The sequence below is a fragment of the Vulpes vulpes genome, chromosome 12 (genome assembly GCF_048418805.1).
Source record: "Vulpes vulpes isolate BD-2025 chromosome 12, VulVul3, whole genome shotgun sequence".
NCBI classification, from domain to species: domain Eukaryota; kingdom Metazoa; phylum Chordata; class Mammalia; order Carnivora; family Canidae; genus Vulpes; species Vulpes vulpes.
The window spans coordinates 110,331,179-110,349,258 of record NC_132791.1 but is presented as its reverse complement, the minus strand read 5'-3'; the positions used below and the strand labels follow the sequence as shown (position 1 = coordinate 110,349,258).

At 51.1% G+C, this 18,080-nt stretch overlaps 1 protein-coding gene across 12 annotated transcripts in view; it reads left to right on the top strand.

Moving 5' to 3' along the window:
• Positions 1–18,080, top strand: part of PKNOX2 (PBX/knotted 1 homeobox 2) — a 257,580-nt gene that overhangs the window by 157,199 nt on the left and 82,301 nt on the right. For 6 of the 12 annotated variants that reach the window (XM_072729437.1, XM_072729430.1, XM_072729432.1 and 3 more), the window contains one exon: positions 5,736–5,842. The exons of 2 other annotated variants lie outside the window; for them this stretch is intronic. The gene's annotated coding sequence lies outside the window, so the exon portion shown is untranslated. Of the gene's footprint in view, positions 1–5,735; positions 5,843–6,508; positions 6,582–18,080 lie in introns of all 12 variants that reach the window. 4 more of the 12 variants (XM_025998970.2, XM_072729433.1, XM_072729436.1 and 1 more) reach the window with 1 other exon arrangement.

Sequence of the window (18,080 nt, the reverse complement as noted above, 5' to 3'; positions counted from 1 at the left end):
CATGGTCAGGCTGGAATGAGCCGCCACACTTCCTTAGCTTGCTCACCCCAGTGAGGACGTGAAGCAGCCTTAGACTCTTGTGTCTACCACTGAGGAGGTGCCCGAGGGTCCTGCACTCATGCCAGTATAGACCCTGGGGTGGGCTCCAGAGAGAAAACAGGCTCTTTCAAGGCTCTTAGGCCAAAGGAGACAATGACTGTGATGTTTTTTGATCCTGGGATAGGTTCAGGATGGAGCAGCCTTCCCAGAGTGGACAGGAGACAGGCCTTTGGTGTGAGCTTCCGGCCACAGATTTCAGAGGCTCGGGTTCATCTCTGTCCTATCCATCTGCAAAAAGTACAAGTTGGGGACGTATGGGTGGTTCAGCAGTTGAGCGTCTGCCTTCGGTTCAGGGCTTCGGTCCCAGGATCCTGGGATCAAGTCCCACATCGGGTTCCTTGCAGGGAGCCTGCTTCTCCCTCTGCCTGTATCTCTGCCTTTCTCTCTGCATCTCTCATGAATGAATGAATGAATGAATGAACAAAAAGTACAAGTTGTCAGAACTGGCAGAGGTGTTCTCTTGAGGAAGCCTGCCCGTCCTGTCAGGGGGCGCCCTGGTTTGAAACTTGGACAGGCAGGGAAGGGCCTGACCAGAGCTAAAGAACTATGGGTGGAGGCTGCTCCATTTCCTGGAGATCTTGTAGGGACAGAAGGACTTCATCTTCAAGGTGAAGCTCCTGCTTCCTTCTTTGTCCCTGAAACATCTGGGCCATCAGGTCGCACAGGGCCCCTGTCTTCCCATCCATCTCTTTCTGTCGGCCTCCCCGCCTGTCAGGCGGCCTGTTAATTAAGCCCAAATCCAGCCTGGGGATCAGGGCAGGAGTGTCGCAGGCCGCGCTGGCCTCCAGAGGAGGCGGATTTTGTCTGACAACGAGAGGGAGGGTGGTGTGTTCTCTCTGGCCAAGATGGGAAAAGGCAGACTGGGGCCCCTCCTTCAGGCAAGGCAGGCAGCAGCGTGGCTCACAGAGCTGCCCCGGGGTTGGAGGGGTGGCCGCGACCCACGTCCCCCCAGCCCCAGGCTGGTCTCATTCTCTCCAGCACTCTATGCCATGCGAGTTGCCCTCCTTTGCTCAGAGGAATCGCTGGCAGTGACAGAACGGAGATTATAAGCGATATTTCTGCCTCGAAGCGTTCTCCAGGCTGTCGGGAGCGAGGTGGTTGTCAGGTCTAGGAGAGGAGAAATCTGTGTATACTGTAGCCCTGCAGCAGTGCCCTGCGTGGGGGCAGGCTGGGGTCCCCTCAGACAGTCCCTCCTCCCTCCAGTGTATCCCCATCAGTGCCTGAGTGGGGGTGGGGTTGGTTACCCGCCTCTGTTGTCCGTGTGCTTCCTGTCTGAGGGGCCCTGGGTCCTCAGTGTCACCAGAGGGGTGGCAGTGGAAGCAGAGGTACAGCTAGAGCACAAAGACAGACTAAAAAGCGTGTGGCTGGGACGCCTGGGGGGCTCAGTGGTTGAGCGTCTGCCATCGGCTCAGGGCATTGATCCCCGGGTCCTGGGATCGAGTCCTGCATCGGGCTCCCTGCAGGGAGCCTGCTTCTCCCTCTGCCTGTGTCTCTGCCTCTCTCTGTGTGTCTCTCTCGAATAAATACATTAAAATTCTTAAAAAAAAAAAAAAAAAAAAAAAAAGAACATGTGGCTGCAGCTGCACCAGGACATCAAGAAGGAGCTCCAGCCCCTCAGTCTGAGAGGACACAATTAGAAATAGAGGCTGAAGGAGCAGACAGGCAGGGCTCCCAGCCTTCCAGCCCCTGACCCACACCCTCTCCCCCACCCCCACTGCCACTGTGGACTTGGGCAGAGGAGGGGGTGGTGAGGCCGACAGCCAGAAGCAGCTGCCTCCACACATTGGAGGGTACAATTATTTCCGTATTATCTAGGTTGTGAGCACCTCCAAGACAGGACAGAGAGTGTGTGTGTGTGTGTGTGTGTGTGTGTGTGTGTCTATGTGAGATCTTTGCATGCCCAGTCACTCCCCAGTACATGGTAGGTTTATAATACATGGAGGCTAAATTGAAGCAGTTTGCACCTGCTCAGAGGGGTGGATGAAGGGAGGAAGGAAGAGTATAAAGCTCCCCAAGAATAGAGCTCTCATCTGCCAAGTAGACCCCAGACACCTGGGGAAATGAGGCAGGGGAGCCGACATCAGCAGAGCTCCCAGGAACAGCCCACCCTACAACTCAGGGCACATCCACTTCTGCTTTCTACCGGGGGCCCAACATTTACTCAGCACTTACTACTGCGGGCACGCCCTTTGGATTGGTAAGACGTACAAGAGCAAAGAGAAGTGAGGAGGTTGGAACCGCAAAATGTCAGGGTCTGGAGTCAGAAGACATGCCACTTGCTGGCTGTCTTTTGAGGCAAGCCCAGTACCTAAGCCTCATTATCCACCTCTGTGAAATGGGGACAATCACCTGGCAAAGAAAAAGGCATCACTCGTACATTGCAGATAGGATGTGAATTGCTGTCACCTTCCCACAAGTAATTTGTTAAAATTTTTTTTCATGAACATACCTTTGGATTTGGCAGCTCCAACTCTAGAAGCTTATTCTACAACAACAATCAAGTCTGGAGCAATATTCAGCTATAAGAATGGGCATGATTTATAATAGCAAAAACTAGAAATAGTCTAAACAACAAACGATAGAAATTTGGCTGAACAATTATAGTGCATCCGTAAATGGAATGCCATTTAGCCACTAGGATTATAATGTATATTTTCCTTATCTGGAAGGTATATATATGTTACAAAAATAAAAAGCTGACTATAGAACAGTCTATATGGTGTGATACTGTTTTTAAGAAAGAAGAGTTTTAATTCTACATATTAACTGTGGTTCTCTCTGTACTGTGGGCTTACAACTAACCTAAACTTTCTCCCTCTTATTTATCTATTTGGTGTGGATCAGCTTGTATTGTTTTGTAAAGATAATGAAAATTTAGTTGTATTAAAATAGTGACCTTTAGAGGTGGCTGTAAGAGTTAAAGAAGATATTACATATGAAAGTGCTTTGTAAACTGAAAAATGACAGACATCAGACAGGGTCTCTGCCCATGAGGAGCTTACAGTTTGGAAAAAGATGAAAGACACCAAGATAACTATAGCATGAAACAGAATGTGGCAAGAGCTTCCAAAGAATGATAAACAGCATGTTACTTGGAAACACAGAGGAGGTAAAATTACTTGTGGTTCTAGAGGAAAGAGCCAGAATGTTTGAGTTGAATACTGACAAATTGTTAAGGTCCTGCCAGGTAGAAATATAGAACCGGGGCAGCAGAGGAAGCGGGAAGCTGTGGCACAGGTTTGGAGAATGGGAAATGCTTGCGTTTGGATGGAGGGCAGAGAGCCTACGGGTGATGGAGCAAGAGGAGTCCAGCAGGGCAGTTGGGGGCCTGGGGGCTGGCCTGCACACACCTTGAAGGCCGCACTTGGTAAAATGCCATCTGGGAAGCTTTGTTGGTGTGTTCTGAGAGTAGGGAGTCACTGAAAGTTCTGGGGAAGGAGCTGACACCGCAGCAAACCCCTCAGGGGTGGGGAGGTCCTGCCTCATGGTATGGGGCTGGGGAAGGAGGAATGGGACACCTCTCCTGGGTGCTGCCTGGGAGGCCAGAGAACTGGGAGCCATTTACAGAATCCACCCAAGGCCCCGGGGAGGAGAAACAGGCTGCGGGTGTGGGGACAACAGTAATCTGGTGCTCAGGACCTGTTCTCCCTCCGTTGGTCCAGATCCCTTGGGCCTCTCTGTCTCAGGCTGTCCCAAGGTGACCTGACCCCCTGCTGCTTTGAATGTGTCTCTATTCCTTAGCTCCTCTTGGGAGGAGCCTGGGGTGTGGACAGAGGGTTTGTTTCAACCCGGTAAGCTTTTGTTAATGGAAATACATTAAGCAGCCTGCCTATCGTGGAAGCTTCTCTTGGCTCGTCCCATCCTCCGAGCATGCCCCAGCTCACTCTTTCCTGCAGGCGAGAATTCATACCCCCTCATCCCGGATGCTGTGCCTCTGCCACCCTCACCCCTAGCAGTGCCTGTGTTGGTGCGCACATGCGCACACGTGTGCACACATGTGCACGCACACACATACACACACTGGAAGGAAGACAGGAAAGTCTTGTTCAGGCAAATGTCTAAATTTCCATTTCCCCACTGCAGCTCGCAGCCCAGGCCACTGTTTAGCTCCTCCTGTTGTCATGTCACTAGTTAATTACATTCTTTACTGAGGTGCAAATGTGTTTTTACAAGGAGACTACGATGGTGTTAACTAGGGAGGAACTGTGAATGTTACAGATGCATCCACCCCTCGTCTGAGGCTGGGGCTCTTGGCTGGCAGTGCTGCCCGATGCTGCCCTGAAAAGGCAGCCCAGGCATTTCAGCAAGCTGCCCTGCTCCCGCGCCGTCCCGTGACCCTGCCCTCACAGCCCCAAACGCAGCCTCCTTCAAATCAAATTAGCAACTGGATCCACAAGGAGAAAAGTAACCGACACGAGTGTCTGGGAAGTGTCAGGCCAGGCCTTAGAACAGTGCAGACCACCAACCTCAGTTTCTGAACATCGCAGTTCATTTTAAATATTGAGAACCAAAATAATTCACTTCGATCTAAAAATAAATCAGTAAGTAGTACAGCCAAAGCCAAGTTTAGGCCAAGGCTGTCGTTCACTGCCGGTCTCTGCTTGGGGTCCATTGCTCTCCTGACTCTTCCTCCCTGCTGCCCCCCACACACACACCCAGTGTGGTCTCCAGACCCCAGCGAAAGTCTGCCACGGGAAAAGGATCAGAGACTCAGTCGCACATCTGAAGGGGTTGCGACTGCTACTCTTCCTTTGAGTTTCCTACAGTTTTTTATTTTTTTTTTTAAGATTTATTTATTTAAAGAGAGAGAGTGGAGGGGAGAGGCAGAGAGAGAGAGAGAAACTCAAGCAGACCCAGTGCTGAGCCTGATCTCAAGTGGGGCTTGATCTCAAGACCCCAAGATCAAGACTTGAGCCTTTGAAACCAAGAGTCAGACACTCAACCGACTGTGGCAACCAGGCACCCCAAGTCTTCTCCAGTTTAAAACAAGAAGCCTTGGGCAGCCCGGTTGGCTCAGCGGTTTAGTGCTGCCTTCAGCCCAGGGCCTGATCCTGGAGACCCGGGATCGAGTCCCATGTCAGGCTCCCTACATGGAGCCTGCTTCTCCCTCTGCCTGTGCCTCTGCCTCTCTCTGTGCGTCTCTCATGATTAAATAAATCTTTAAAAATAAAATAAAATCTCTAAAAAAGAAGAAGAAGAAGCCAGCTGCTCCGCCCTCCCCAGGGCCCAGAATCACTCAGGCACCTGCCCACACTTTGGGGGAGAGAGGGCCACATGGACAACTGATATCAGGAAACCAGCTGGGGGGAGGGGCACTTGAGGTGTTATGCTATATGTTGGCAAATCGAACTCCAATAAAAAAGTATACCAAAAAAAAAAAAAAAAAAAGGAAACCAGCCAGGTGAGGACAGGGCACTTGCAACTAAGACAAGGATTTGGGCTGTACAGTGGCGCTCGGTGGGCCTGAGCCACTACACCTTGGGGAGAGACTAGCCTGGTACATATGGCAGGGAGGTCCAGGGAGAAGATAGACTGTATCCCTCATAGCCAGAGAAGGTGCCCCCATGTTCTCTGATCACCCAGGGCCTCTAACCCCTTCTGAGAGCCACTCTGCCCCCTTTTTTTTTTTTTTACAGGTGCTTTGGCACTAGCTGACAGGAAGAATTTCTGGCCCAGCTGGGAGTGAGAAGAAGGAGTGAGTCTCCTGAGGGCCATCCTCGAGTCCGCCAGGATCACCCGAACAGTAAGAAATGCTTCTCCATCCCTAAACACATAGTTAAGCCTTCCAGGAAGATGATCTTTTCTTCTGAAAACCTTGAGAAGCAACCTATCCCATTAGCTGGCACATAGCATACACAACCTTGGAACTCGCAACACCAAATTATTTTTTTTTTCATGTCTTTCCTCCTTAGCTCCTTCAGGGCAGGGCCAGAGCCATACCTTGTCCCTTGTACCTCTCTTCTTGTGCATAGTCTGGGAACAATAAAGTGCTGTCGATGCAGATGGATGGGCTGTTGCTTACATCCACAATGATACTGACATTTGTATAACCTTCTGGAGCAAGCACTATCATCTAAGAATCACGTAGGGGTCTTTGTTAAAATGTACCACCTGGACCTCACACCAGAGCATCTGATTTTCTAAGCCGAGGTTAAGACCGGGAGTCCGCACCCCAAGTGTTTTTGATGAACACAGAAGAAACTGCATCCCAGGTGTTTCTGATGAACTCTGAGAAATAGTTCTCTAGGATGTATAAGACATGTTGAATGGAGAATCTCCTTTAATCCTCTTATCAGATAGGGTTTTTTTAAATCCCCTTAAGTAACTTCATGATCTCAAAGACATAAGTATCAGTATAGGCAGGGATTTAGAAATCCAGTTATCCAAAACAACCCTTTTTTCTTTCCAGTATGCCATGATAAGGGCTGGATCTGTTGTGGTGAGATTGGGCCCCAACTCCAAAGGACACTGCCCAGGACTTTGTAAGTTTCCCTGCTGTCCCAGGGCTGCCATGATCTTACAGTTCATCAGCTTTCATTTGGGGGGCAGGAATCATCACCCAATTCCTCACAAAAGCTGGTTTCCGGAGAGAGGGAGAGGGAGACAGTGAGCCAGAGAGGTGAATGTTGCTGGGGCCAGCTCCCCAAGTTAGCAAGGCCACAGATATTCCAGAGGATCACATGGGCAGAACGGCCCACAGTGCTTGTCCTGGTTCCTATGCCCTCTGGCCATTTGGGGAGCTCTGTGTTGTAGCTGCCTTAAGGGATGGGCAGCATGCTGAAGCTCCGAGAGGTATAGACCAGAGAAAAAGGCCTATGTAGGGGGCTCAAGTCTTCATGGTAAGTGTGGGTTTGGCAATGCCCATTTCAGGGATGTGTTGACCATCTTTTCAACACCCTTCGGAGTCTGCGTGCCCAGCAATGTCAAGGGAAACCACTGCAGGAGATAGTTATGGCTTAAAGAAGATGGGGAGATGTTAAAGAAAAAGAAAGAGAAAAAGGGGACAGGGTTAGAGACTACTGGTGAACCAGTGTGGACGGGTGTTGTTGCCAAGTCCAGTGGCTTTCTCTGGGACTGGCCATTGCACTGAGCTACTTCTCACTGAGCAACTCGGTAGAGTCCTGTTTGTCTCCACGTGGAGGCTGCAGATGCCGGAGTCCAAACAGGCCAGGGCATGCCTGGGAGAATGGAGGCAGCCCTGCCCTCCTTACGTGCTAGAATCAAGGGAAGGATGGAAATGGGTTGAGGGACTGCTCATGCCTGTGGCGGGTTGCGTCTTGCCATGGAATGGAAAGTTTTCATGGATGGCAGAGAGGCGACCTCACAATGCACCCCCTGACCTCCCCCTCATTCTCCCCCCCCCCACACACACACACACTGCCCACCAGACTCTCTTGCTGAGGCCCAGCCTGGTCTGTTCCGGGGACTAAATGCAGTTGACACCGTTGCTTGGGTTGGTGCAGTCGGCAAGGACAATTTTTGCAGCTAATGCTGGAAGTGTGGCAATCAGAGGAGCCGCCAGCTGTCTCACTTAAATTCTTAGCTCTCTCGCTCTCTTTTTTTAAAATCGTTTTGCTTACATAATCCACCCCCTTTTTATTTTCTAATTCTCTCCTTGCAAAGCTGGCACCAGAGGGGAAGGGCTGGGGCGGAGGGGGTAGCAATTACACATCAGTTTGGGGAGCATTTACATTTTGCAATTACAATTTAAAAATAAGCCCCGTTAATGATCTCCACGTGTCAACGACAAACCCTAACTGCCATACCCTCCTGGGCTTGCCTGCCTCCCCCTGAAGTCAGAGGCTCGATGGAGGCAGAGGGACCCAGGGAGACACAAGGGAGAGGCCAGGGACAGAATCTGCGGGCCGCTGGAAACTCAGTGTGCCCTTGAGGCTGGTGGAGGACAGGGGTGGAGCTGAGCACCCACCTAGAAACCTAGAATTTGGGACTCCAGCATCCCTCCTCTCCCCACACTCATACTCGGCCCCAGCCCACCTCATCCCCGCCCTGACACAGCAAGACTATGTCCTCGGAGTTGACGGTCAGAGCTGGGAGAAAGGGAGCCTCCACTGCTGATCTAGACCCTCCGAGGTGGGAATTTTGTGAGCCCTCCTGGGCAAACGTAAATCCTAGTCCCCAGGCACCTGGACCTTCATGGATCAGGTGAAGGGACTAATGACATATGCAGGGCTCGGCGAGGGAACCCAAGTAGGTGTACCGCAGTTTGGGAAGGACTTATAATTGACCAACACATATTTCATGAAGTCCTCTGATCCCTTGGGCTGGGACTTTGGAACTGGACACACCCAGACTCAAATTCTAGCTCTGCTATTTGTTGGCTGTGAGATTTGGGGCAAGTTAATTAACTTAAGTCTTCTGACACTCACTGTCTTTATGTGATTGGGATCATCGTAGAAGGCTTCTTTGAGGATTAAATGAGATAATGTACTAGAAAGCACCTCACCCAGCAGCTGGCAGGCTGGCGCCCCGTAGATGTCCCGTCAAGCTCAGCATCTCACCGAGCTTCACAGAGGAGCCCCAGCACACTTCCTCCTGCCACCTTTCCAGCCACCGCGACACTAAGGAAGGGCGATTTGGTCAGACTTGGCCGGGTCTCCCGTCCAAGTCAAGCCATCTGCACCCTGAACATCTCCTGAAGGGCACCCATACCCCCTCACATGCACCCCCGCCATCTCCCTGTAGGATTCTCAGCCAGAGCCTGGGCTTGAGGCCTCCCTTCCAGCCTTCCACTTCTCCCTGGCTGGCTCCCGACTCTGGCTTCCAACAGCCCAGTTCTCTTCTTTGGACACGACTTCAACGGAGTGACCTTTCATCGGGCCCCACCTATGTCCTTTATCTGTGAAATGAGGGAGGTGGGCCAGGAGCTCTCAGGTGCCTTTCAGTCTTGACATCCGTAAGGCTCCGATGCTTCTTCTCTGGCAGCTTCCTCCCGGCTGGTTCCTGGCGTGTAAGGCTTTCATCTCCTGAGCAGCTTCAGCATGGCCAGTCTTGGGATTGATCACGTATTGTCAAAAAAACATACATTTGTCCCTTGAAACATACATAAAATAACTCTTTCCTGGGGCAAAACCAGAGACGCATCTTATAAAAATCTGAGACAAGGAAGCCTTCCAAAAGCAGGCCCCTTGGCCTAGGGCAGGGAACACAGAGAGGGACTACATCTTATTGGCTCGGGTGCTTAGGTATTATGTTTTAAATACTTTTCTAAAACCTTGCTTTTTTTAACCTAGGCTGTATAGTGGGCAGCTTTCCAGGTCAAAATAAATAGCTTGGCTCTGTTATTTTTAACTGCTGTGTAGTATTCTCTTCTGTGGATGTTTCATTATTTATTTGAGGTATTTTTAAAATGAGAAGTAAAGTACGTACGTGAGGAAAAAGCAATGAAAAAGAAATGAAATAAAATAAAAAGGGCCTGGGGTACCTGGGTGGCTCAGCCAGTTAAGTGTGTGCCTTTGCTCAGGTCATGATCCCAGGGTCCTTAGGGGGCGGGGGAGGGGGGGTGTCGCTACTCAGTGGGGTGTCTGCTTCTCCCTCTGCCCCTCACCTTGCTCATGCCTTCTCTCTCTCTCTCAAAAATAAATGATAAATTAAAAAAATAAAAAATTAAAAGGGTCCCTTCCTTCCCCACCTCTATCCACAAGGTCCAAATGACCCAAAGTCAACTACAATGAATAGCCTGCAATTATCTATTTACCCCCTGCCATGAAAGCCAGGAAAATTGGCACACATTCTCCCCTTCCAATTTGGATCAGTTGGATATTTATTATATTAAATATAATAATATTTTTATTAAACCGTATTTTTATTAAACCGTACCTGACACTATATGTTTATATATGGTATCATATAGAATACAGTGTGTATGTATATTACATGGTAAATATTATATAGTGCATAGCATTATATAGAGTTCACTCATATTTATTGAGTATAATAATAGTTTTATAGACTTAGAAGATTTGTTTTAAAGATTTAGAAGATTTACAGCCCTATCACTATAGTTCCCTCTGCATTCCAACTATAGGTTGATTGTAAGATGGAAATATTATCCGACCAAGACACCTGGGTGGTTCAGTGGTTGAGCATCTGCCTTCAGCCCAGGGAGTGATCCGTAAGGCTCCCCCACCAGAGCCTGCTTCTCCCTCTGCCTGTGTCTCTGCCTCTCTTCTCTGTGTGTGTGTGTCTCTCTTGAATAAATAAAGTCTTAAAAAAAAAAAAAAGAAATATTATCCAACCACAGAACTAAATAGTGTGATTTGACTGGGAAAAGGAAATGGAGCCGTCTGTCATTACCACGTGGCCACTGCAGGAGAATCTGAGAGCCCTTGGCCATAACCGCCTGCCCCCATTCCCCTCCAGCTCTCACCCTCCCGCGGGGACACACCAGGCTGCCCCGCGGTCTTGTGTGGATGCAGTCCTCTTGCTCGGATTCCTCCTCTAATCATTAGAGGATACCACCTCTAATGATTTCTGATATTGATGGGAGGGAAATAAACTCTGAGGTCTTATGCGTCCAAAACAGATTGCATTTCGCCTTTGAACTTGATTGATATTCCGATACAGCTCAGAATCCCATATTTAAAAAGCCTTTTGCTCAGGGCGCCTGGGGGGCTCAGTCAGTTAAGCGGCTGCCTTCAGCTCAGGTCATGATCCCAGGGCCCTGGGATCGAGGCCACATCGGGCTCCCTGCTCCGTGGAGAGCCTGCTTCTCCCTCTCCATCTGCTGCTGCTCCCCTTGCTTGTGCGCTCGCTCTCTCTCGCTCTCTCTCTCCCCCTGTCCAATACATAAATAAAATCTAAAAAAAAAAAAAAAAAAAAAAAACCTCCTTCTCTTAGGTTTTGAAGACGTTATTCTCCCATCTTGTATTTCCGATCTTGCAATAAGAATTCATGAAAACTTCTGGTTTACTTTTCCTTTGTAAGTTCGAAAACATCACCACCGTGTGCTGAGGCTTGACATTTTGTTTGCTCCTTTCTTTCTTTTTTTTCGTTACTCCTGCCCAGGCCCTGGGACCACTTTCAATCTGAAATCAGCGGTCTTGCTTCAGCTCAGGGATATCATCATTTCGTTATTTCTTTGTTTATCCTGCTCCATTGTCTCTGTTTCCTCCTGGCACCTCCACTGCCCAACACAGAGCCTGGTGCGTAGTAGGTGCTCAGTAAATGCTTATCAGATGTGTTTCTTGGGACCTGGATTCTAGTCAGGTCCCTATTTTCAACTCGCTGCATGGACTTAGACAAGTTTTCTCATTTGAACAGAGAGGTCAGACCTCATGACCACTAAGGGTGCTACAACCCTGCCACTCTGGCAATCTCCCTGGAGCCTTGAGACCTAGAAGCCCCTGGAATTGGGGAAGAAGGTGCAGAGTGAGAAGTGAGGGGAAGGCAGAGGTCAGGCAGTAGGTCAGCCTCCCGCTACAGACGTTTCCCTGAACCTTTCATCTGTTCAGCAGCTGCAGCCTGTCCCCCTTGGGGACCCCTTGACCTTCCAGATCATTCTTAAATGGGCCTCCTTTCCTCTTCATCTCCCTATTCCTTACACCTTTTCAGCTCACCTCCACACAAAGCTCCCGTTAGTGAAATAATCCCTGACCATGGCAAGTATCTCATTAAGTGAGATCTTTTTTTTTTTTTTTTCACTTTTATGAATTCCAGGACAAAGAGACACCACACTTCCCTCTGCAATGCTGCACAGCAGATGCTCTGACCTGAGACAGCCAGGCCCTAAAAAGAGAAGAAAGATTAGAGGGCTTGGATAGCTCGGATCTGCCCCAGCCTTAGGCTACCTTGTGCCCTGGGGGAGGCATCTTGGATGAGAATTCCCACTTGCTTCTCTTCCCCACCCCAGAGACTGGCTCTGGGAGCAGACAGCTCACACACAGCTCCCCTGACTGCCCAGACCAACCTGCTCTGGACAGAAGCTCTAGATCTGGGAGCCAAGATGCTTCACTCCTTTTCCCTGAGAGGGCCAGACACTGGAAGATCCAGATTAACAAGGGCTCAGATCCCAGAAGATCATTCTCTGTTTTAAGTCAGAGCATCCTAATTGGTCCCCAAGAGCCACAAACCACTGTCTTCTCTCTTCCTCCATCCCCTGGCCCTTGCCCTGCCATGAGAAGTGGAGTCCCCTCTTACTAGAGAGAGAAGAGGGGAAAGTAGGGGCACAATTTTGACCTTTGAGCCCACCATGAATCTGTACTGAAGGCAGGACTCTTTCTAGCCCCTGAAAGCACTATGATGGAACATGAGTTGGCATTGCAAAGGGCAGGATTAAGGTTTGAGGTGAGTTCTAATTTTCAGACAAGCTTCTAGGAATCAAAGATTCTGCTGCTAATATGAAACACTTCTCCTGGGTGCCTGAGTGCAGCAGAAAGAGCCAGCAGATGACTAAAAGTTTCCCTATGAGAAGCCAGAGAACTGCAGACCCCTCCTAAGGCTGGAGTTTGAAGGCGCTGGGGCTTGGCAGGGGGCAGGCAGGAGCCGGTGGGAAGTAGAACACAGCTCTGGTCCTCTGCACTTGTGTTCAGCTGCCTGTCCGGGAGGCTGTGGGTACCAACCCCGCTGCTGGCCTGCAGAGATGTCCTCACCCGTCACCTGTTCAGACTGCTGCCCAGAATCCATCTGGGCCAGGAGAGGAAGAAGACTGAAAGGAGGGTGAGCAGGAAGGGACTTCTGCAGGGGGATAAGGCTAGAACTCAGGGAGATATGACGAAGAGTGAGATGCCCCCTACGGCAGGGCAGCCCCAACTTGAAAAAGCCCATACTGCTCAACTGGACAGGCTTTCCAGAGATAGAGCCAGGTGCCTCTTAGCCTGTGAGTCATGGGCCTACTTCCCTCCAAAACAGGGACTTCTTTGCAGCTGTGGGTGGTCCCTGGAAAACCAGGGGCGGGGTGGGGAAAGAAGTCCAAGCGGATACAGCCACAGGGAGCAGACGGGCTGCCGGCTGCACGCTCCCTTCCGGCGCACCCCGCCCCTGGTGACTCTCACCTGGACCACAGTGGGACTCTGCACCCGAGCTGACGGGAAGGAGATGTGAGTCAGAGCCCTGGCCCCAGCGCCACAGAGTGTGGGGTCAGGGCCCTGGCTGGCCCCGTGTTGGCACAGCACGGGTCCCCAGACTTCCACTCCCACCCAGGCGGCTCGAACACACAATCGAATTCCCAATTACGCGTCGCCCCCCACATGCAGGTTTCCACCGCGGATTTCTGTCATTTCGCGTGCATTCTTTAATTCTGTTCCTCCCCTTTATAATTGAGCCCACAGTCCAGGGAGTCTACGATGGAAACTCAAGATTTGCCTCTTTCAGCACGCTTGATGTTTTCCATCTTTGTCTCAGCGGTATTATGTTTATGAGACCCCTACTTCTTATCCCTGGGATCAGCACTTCCAGCTTTCCATCTTCCACTCATTTTTGTGAAATGAGAAGAGCAGAATGCAGTGAAATCTTTAAATAAAATGTGTGCCCACGCTGCAGTCCGAGGGTGACAGGGCTGGCGGAAGCAGGCTGCTCCCGAAGCGGTGCCACTATCCAAAGGTGCCAAGACAGTGAGCATTTACGGGGGGTACGGGTGCCCAGATTTGGCAGCCGGGAGACCTTTAGGTGGATTGCTATAATCCACGGAAATCCAGGGCATGTGAACGTTAAAGGACAGCCGGTACGGGATGGCCCGACTCTGTTGGTAGCTCGTTTCCACATTCACCCTTCCCTCTTCTGTACTTCCCCCAACTTCTGGGGAGCTCACTCCTCCTCCGGTGTTCCCCACCTCTACCCTGAGACTTCTAGGTTAAACATGCAGACTCTGCAAGCAGACCTTGTATCACATTGGAAAACCTCCTCAACCTCGTTGAACCACAGTTTTCACATCCATGAATGGGCACAGCCTCTTGCCTTCACCATGCGGTGGCGGGATGGGGGGGTGGGAATACACAAGGTTATCTGCATCACATAGATAAGCCTCATGCCCCGGGCGTGGGGAAAGCTTGATAAATAGCAGCTGTTATCAATTCCATTTACCATCTCACCCCTATCAAAATTTGCTCCGGGGAAACAAACTCCTTCTCACTGAGGTGTGAATGACTGCTGGGACTCAAAGAGCTATATTTTCCAGATTTGTCTGTTTGTTTTACATTGTAACAGTAAGCCCAAGAAATTAAACTGTAACTGTGTATATATTCATACCCTGTAAGGATATAGAGCTTGTGAAATCATGTGGCCCAGGATTTCTGCCCCCTAGAAAGGAAACCCAAGGAAAAGCCATGATCCTTGTGTGCCGGGGGGCACAGGGTTCAATGGGCAAGACGGGACGCGTGGATGGAAAGCAGACCTCCTGTAACATAGAAACACGGGTAGTGATCTTTCAAGCTTCCGTGCTCTACTCTGCTTCATGGAAGAGTAGAGTTTTGAGCAAAATGTGGATGAAGGAAAGGACACCAGAGTGGTGTCCCCTACAGGGACTTAGATGGCAGAGGAGAAGGACAGCAAAAAGCAGGGAGGAAAACTTTCCTAAGGTGATGGGGGCTGTGTCTGTTCAGCTGGGCCTTGAGTCCCATGAGTGGGCCCGCTGCCCGGCATCAATTTTTCGCACGTGGCAGCCACCATCCTCCTTTCCCTGGGGCTCCCTTTCCCAACAGGTGAGGAACACAGAGCCAGTGTCCCTGCCTCCAAACAGCCATGAGGACCAAGGCTCCCTGAACTGACCTTGGGGCCTGACTCTGCCCGTTCCTCACAAGCTTGCCTGGGCCACCGCAAAGGCCTCGGGAGGAAGGACACCCATTAGCTGGGTGAGGATGTACCAGGATGAGTGGCTTTTCCATGATAAACTCAGCCCAGAGAGCCACTTGCTTCAACAACCCTGACTCCTGACCATTTTTTTCTGGAGGCAATTTTAGAGAACCAGGCATCATCCAGCCAGAGGACTTGGTGTGGCCTTACAGGAGAGAGGGGGCTCAGCTGGATTTCCAAAAGGGAGGGAGGCAGACAGGGCAGCAGGGAGGTTGCTGCCTGGCTCCTTCCAGAACAGAAGCCCTCCTTCCATCTGGGCTCCCCGGCATCCGAGCTGTTCCTCTGTCTCTGCTGAGTTGTGAGCCTCAGGGGCCTAGCCCGTGTTGTTTTCTCAGCTCCGTTCCCGAGCAGCGGCTGCCGTCAGCTCTTGACAAATAATAATAAACCTGGGAATCAGGTTTGTCGAGGGGGATTTCGGTCCCTGGGTTCATTTTTAGATTTGTTTCTCTGTGTGTGTGTGTGTGCAGACAAGAGAGCACGTGACGCTGTCTTGAGGGAGCGGCTGGGGCTCCCAGGTGCCCTGGCAATCCACCCTCACCGCCCTCACCGTACCCTCGGAAGAACTAGACGGTTCTCCTCTGCCCCTGATCGCTGGGACTGCCTGCAGGTTTAAAAGAAAAGAGAAACAATTGAATGAAAGGTCTCTAGCTCCCTCCTTTCCCTGTTCCTCCCCACCTCTCCTGCCTGTGCTATTTGGGGCTGGCAATGAGAGAGAGCAGACTCCCAGCTCTAGGTTGGGAGAGTTGCCTTAGTGCTGGGTGGGACCTTGGCCACAGGTCCAGGGAGAGGACCCCACCCCAGGGCAGTAGCACGGCCTCCCAGCCTCCACTCCTGAGATGTGGCACCAAAGGGACAGACTTTCTGGAAAGGGAAAAATACTCTGAGTCGAGCATCACCGACAAAAGCCGGACCCAACTGTGGGTGGTTAGGAACCTATCATGGTGCCCCTCTGGGGCAGAGTAGCACCCACTTTGAGCTGTCAGGAGGTGGCCATTGGAGGTCATTGCTGCCAACCCCCTGCCTCTGCGCAGGCAAAGGTGCAAGGCACTTACCTGTGAGACACATGCAAGGGCCGCACTTACCCTGAGAAGTAGCAGCTCCCCCCACCACTTTCTGTTTTTTTGTTTTATTTTGTTTAAAGGAACCAAAGGGGGAAAAATTGCCAAGTTGTGAAGTGCTTTAAGAGGAGATGAGAATCTTCATCAAAATGCTAAAAGCTGGAGGGGGAGAGTAATGTGAAAACTCTTGCCTGCTATTTATGGGATTGATTCTCAGATCAAGAAGAAGCAAGCAGTCGGATGAAAGGAATTATTGTTAAAGCTCCTCGGTAGGAAGATCTAATGGACAATTGCTGCTATCAGGGGGAATTAAATTGCTGTTTCAGTTTGTAAAATATATCAGCAGCTTTTTGAAGCCGGGAAAGGTGTGACAGGCCAGGCAGGGAGGCGAGTGACTGCTCTGTCACTTTCTGGCCCTGGTGTCGGGAAGTAGAGAGAGGCAGGAAAGAGGGATGGTGCAGAGCATGAGTTCCTCTCCTAACTCTGACCCTGGTCCACATGCTTGAAGCCAAATTGCAAAATAGCTAAACTAGGGGCGTCAAAGGGCAAAGCAGCAGCCCTGATGTGCCCAAAGTCTGGGCGCTGAAGTTCTTGGAACCCCAATGATCAGAGAGGCATGGCAGGAAGCAAGAGGGGGGCTCCTCTCTGGGAAATCTGTTCAGGGGGTGATGTGGGTCCGTGACTGCCAGCAGGCCCACTCACAGCCAGGACGGAGTCCAGTCCTCTGCCTTCTGTAACCACTGAGCATCCCCTGCCTAAACTGTGTGCACAGAGGGGTCCAGGGTGGATGATAACCACCCCCGCTTCCCAGAACGGGGTCTCTAGACTGGGGTCAGTGAGTGCATAGACGCTCTGTTGACCCAGCCATGCATATGGGAGACATACTGGGATTCCAGATAAAGACCACACCGAAAAATGGCTTTGGGAGTGGGGAAAGGAGAGGAGTAGAGGCCCTTGGAAGGAGGACCGTGGCCATTTGGAGGAGACTATACTCCTGGTATGGGAAGCAGGAGGGTCTCTGGCTTCTCTGACCTCACAGAAGGCTCTTATACCTTCCAAAGACCATTTGCTCTGCGTGGCAGTTAAGGGCTGAAGGAGGAGAGAAGGGTGGGGACAGAGCTGTTTTCACGTCTCTCAGGGAGTCAGAAGACAGCAATCCCAGTTAAAGCTCACGCTGGCTTCTGCTCCGTCTCCACTCTGTTCCCTGGAGACCAGCACCATAATAATAGGGCATGACCTGGCACCAACACCCAAGTAGGCTTCTCAGAAAGGTGGCAAATGACAATTAGTTCAGAGGGCTGTGGGTGGCCAGGGAGTCTGAGTTGCCTGCTATCTTTGCTGAAATCAGTAGAGACCTAATGAGAGGTCCAAGCAGGAACCACAGGAGCAGCAGGGAAGGGCTGGGGCATTCTGCAATGACTTGGGCCCTGTGCCAGGTGCAGTGTCCCCGGGGACCTGGGTAATGGTGGAGCCGTGGCTAACTTTGGACCTTTACCAGCCAGCCCTCAGCACAGGAGTGAGCAGAGGTCTGATCCTGAGTGCAAAGCCTGCTTGGGTCCCCTTCCACCTGTGCTTCCTTCAGTGACATAGTTACCTGCCTGGCTCCCCCACCCCACTCTGAGCCTGCTCTTATCAAACTAGAGGCCTTCCATTTGCCCCCAACACCCAAGGTCAGAGAGATGGGTCAAAGCAGCATCAGCTAGGCCACGGCATTCCTGTCGTCTGAATCCTCGGGCCCCTGAGCCATGCCACCCGATTCCTAGAGCACCTGGTCCAGCGTTTGGTGGGCTCCTGGGGGGCTGGCCCCTTCCCCTCCGCTCCCCAAGGACCCTTCACTTCTCCATCGCTTGCAAATACTTCAACCAGACCTTGTCACATTTTACAGCGTCCCAGCCCGGAGGTACATCCTCACCTCTGTGCTCTCTACCATCCCTGCACTGGTCCCACCCCATCACCACCCAGCGCTGACCCCGTACACCCGGCACAGTGACCACTGTCTTTCCTCTAAAGCTCGAGGTTCCTAGCCCTTCCCGTGTTTTGCGAGGAAATCTGGGGTGTGTGTGCGTGTGTGTGTGTGCGCGCGCGCGCACCCCTGCGTTTCTTTAGATAAATCCACAG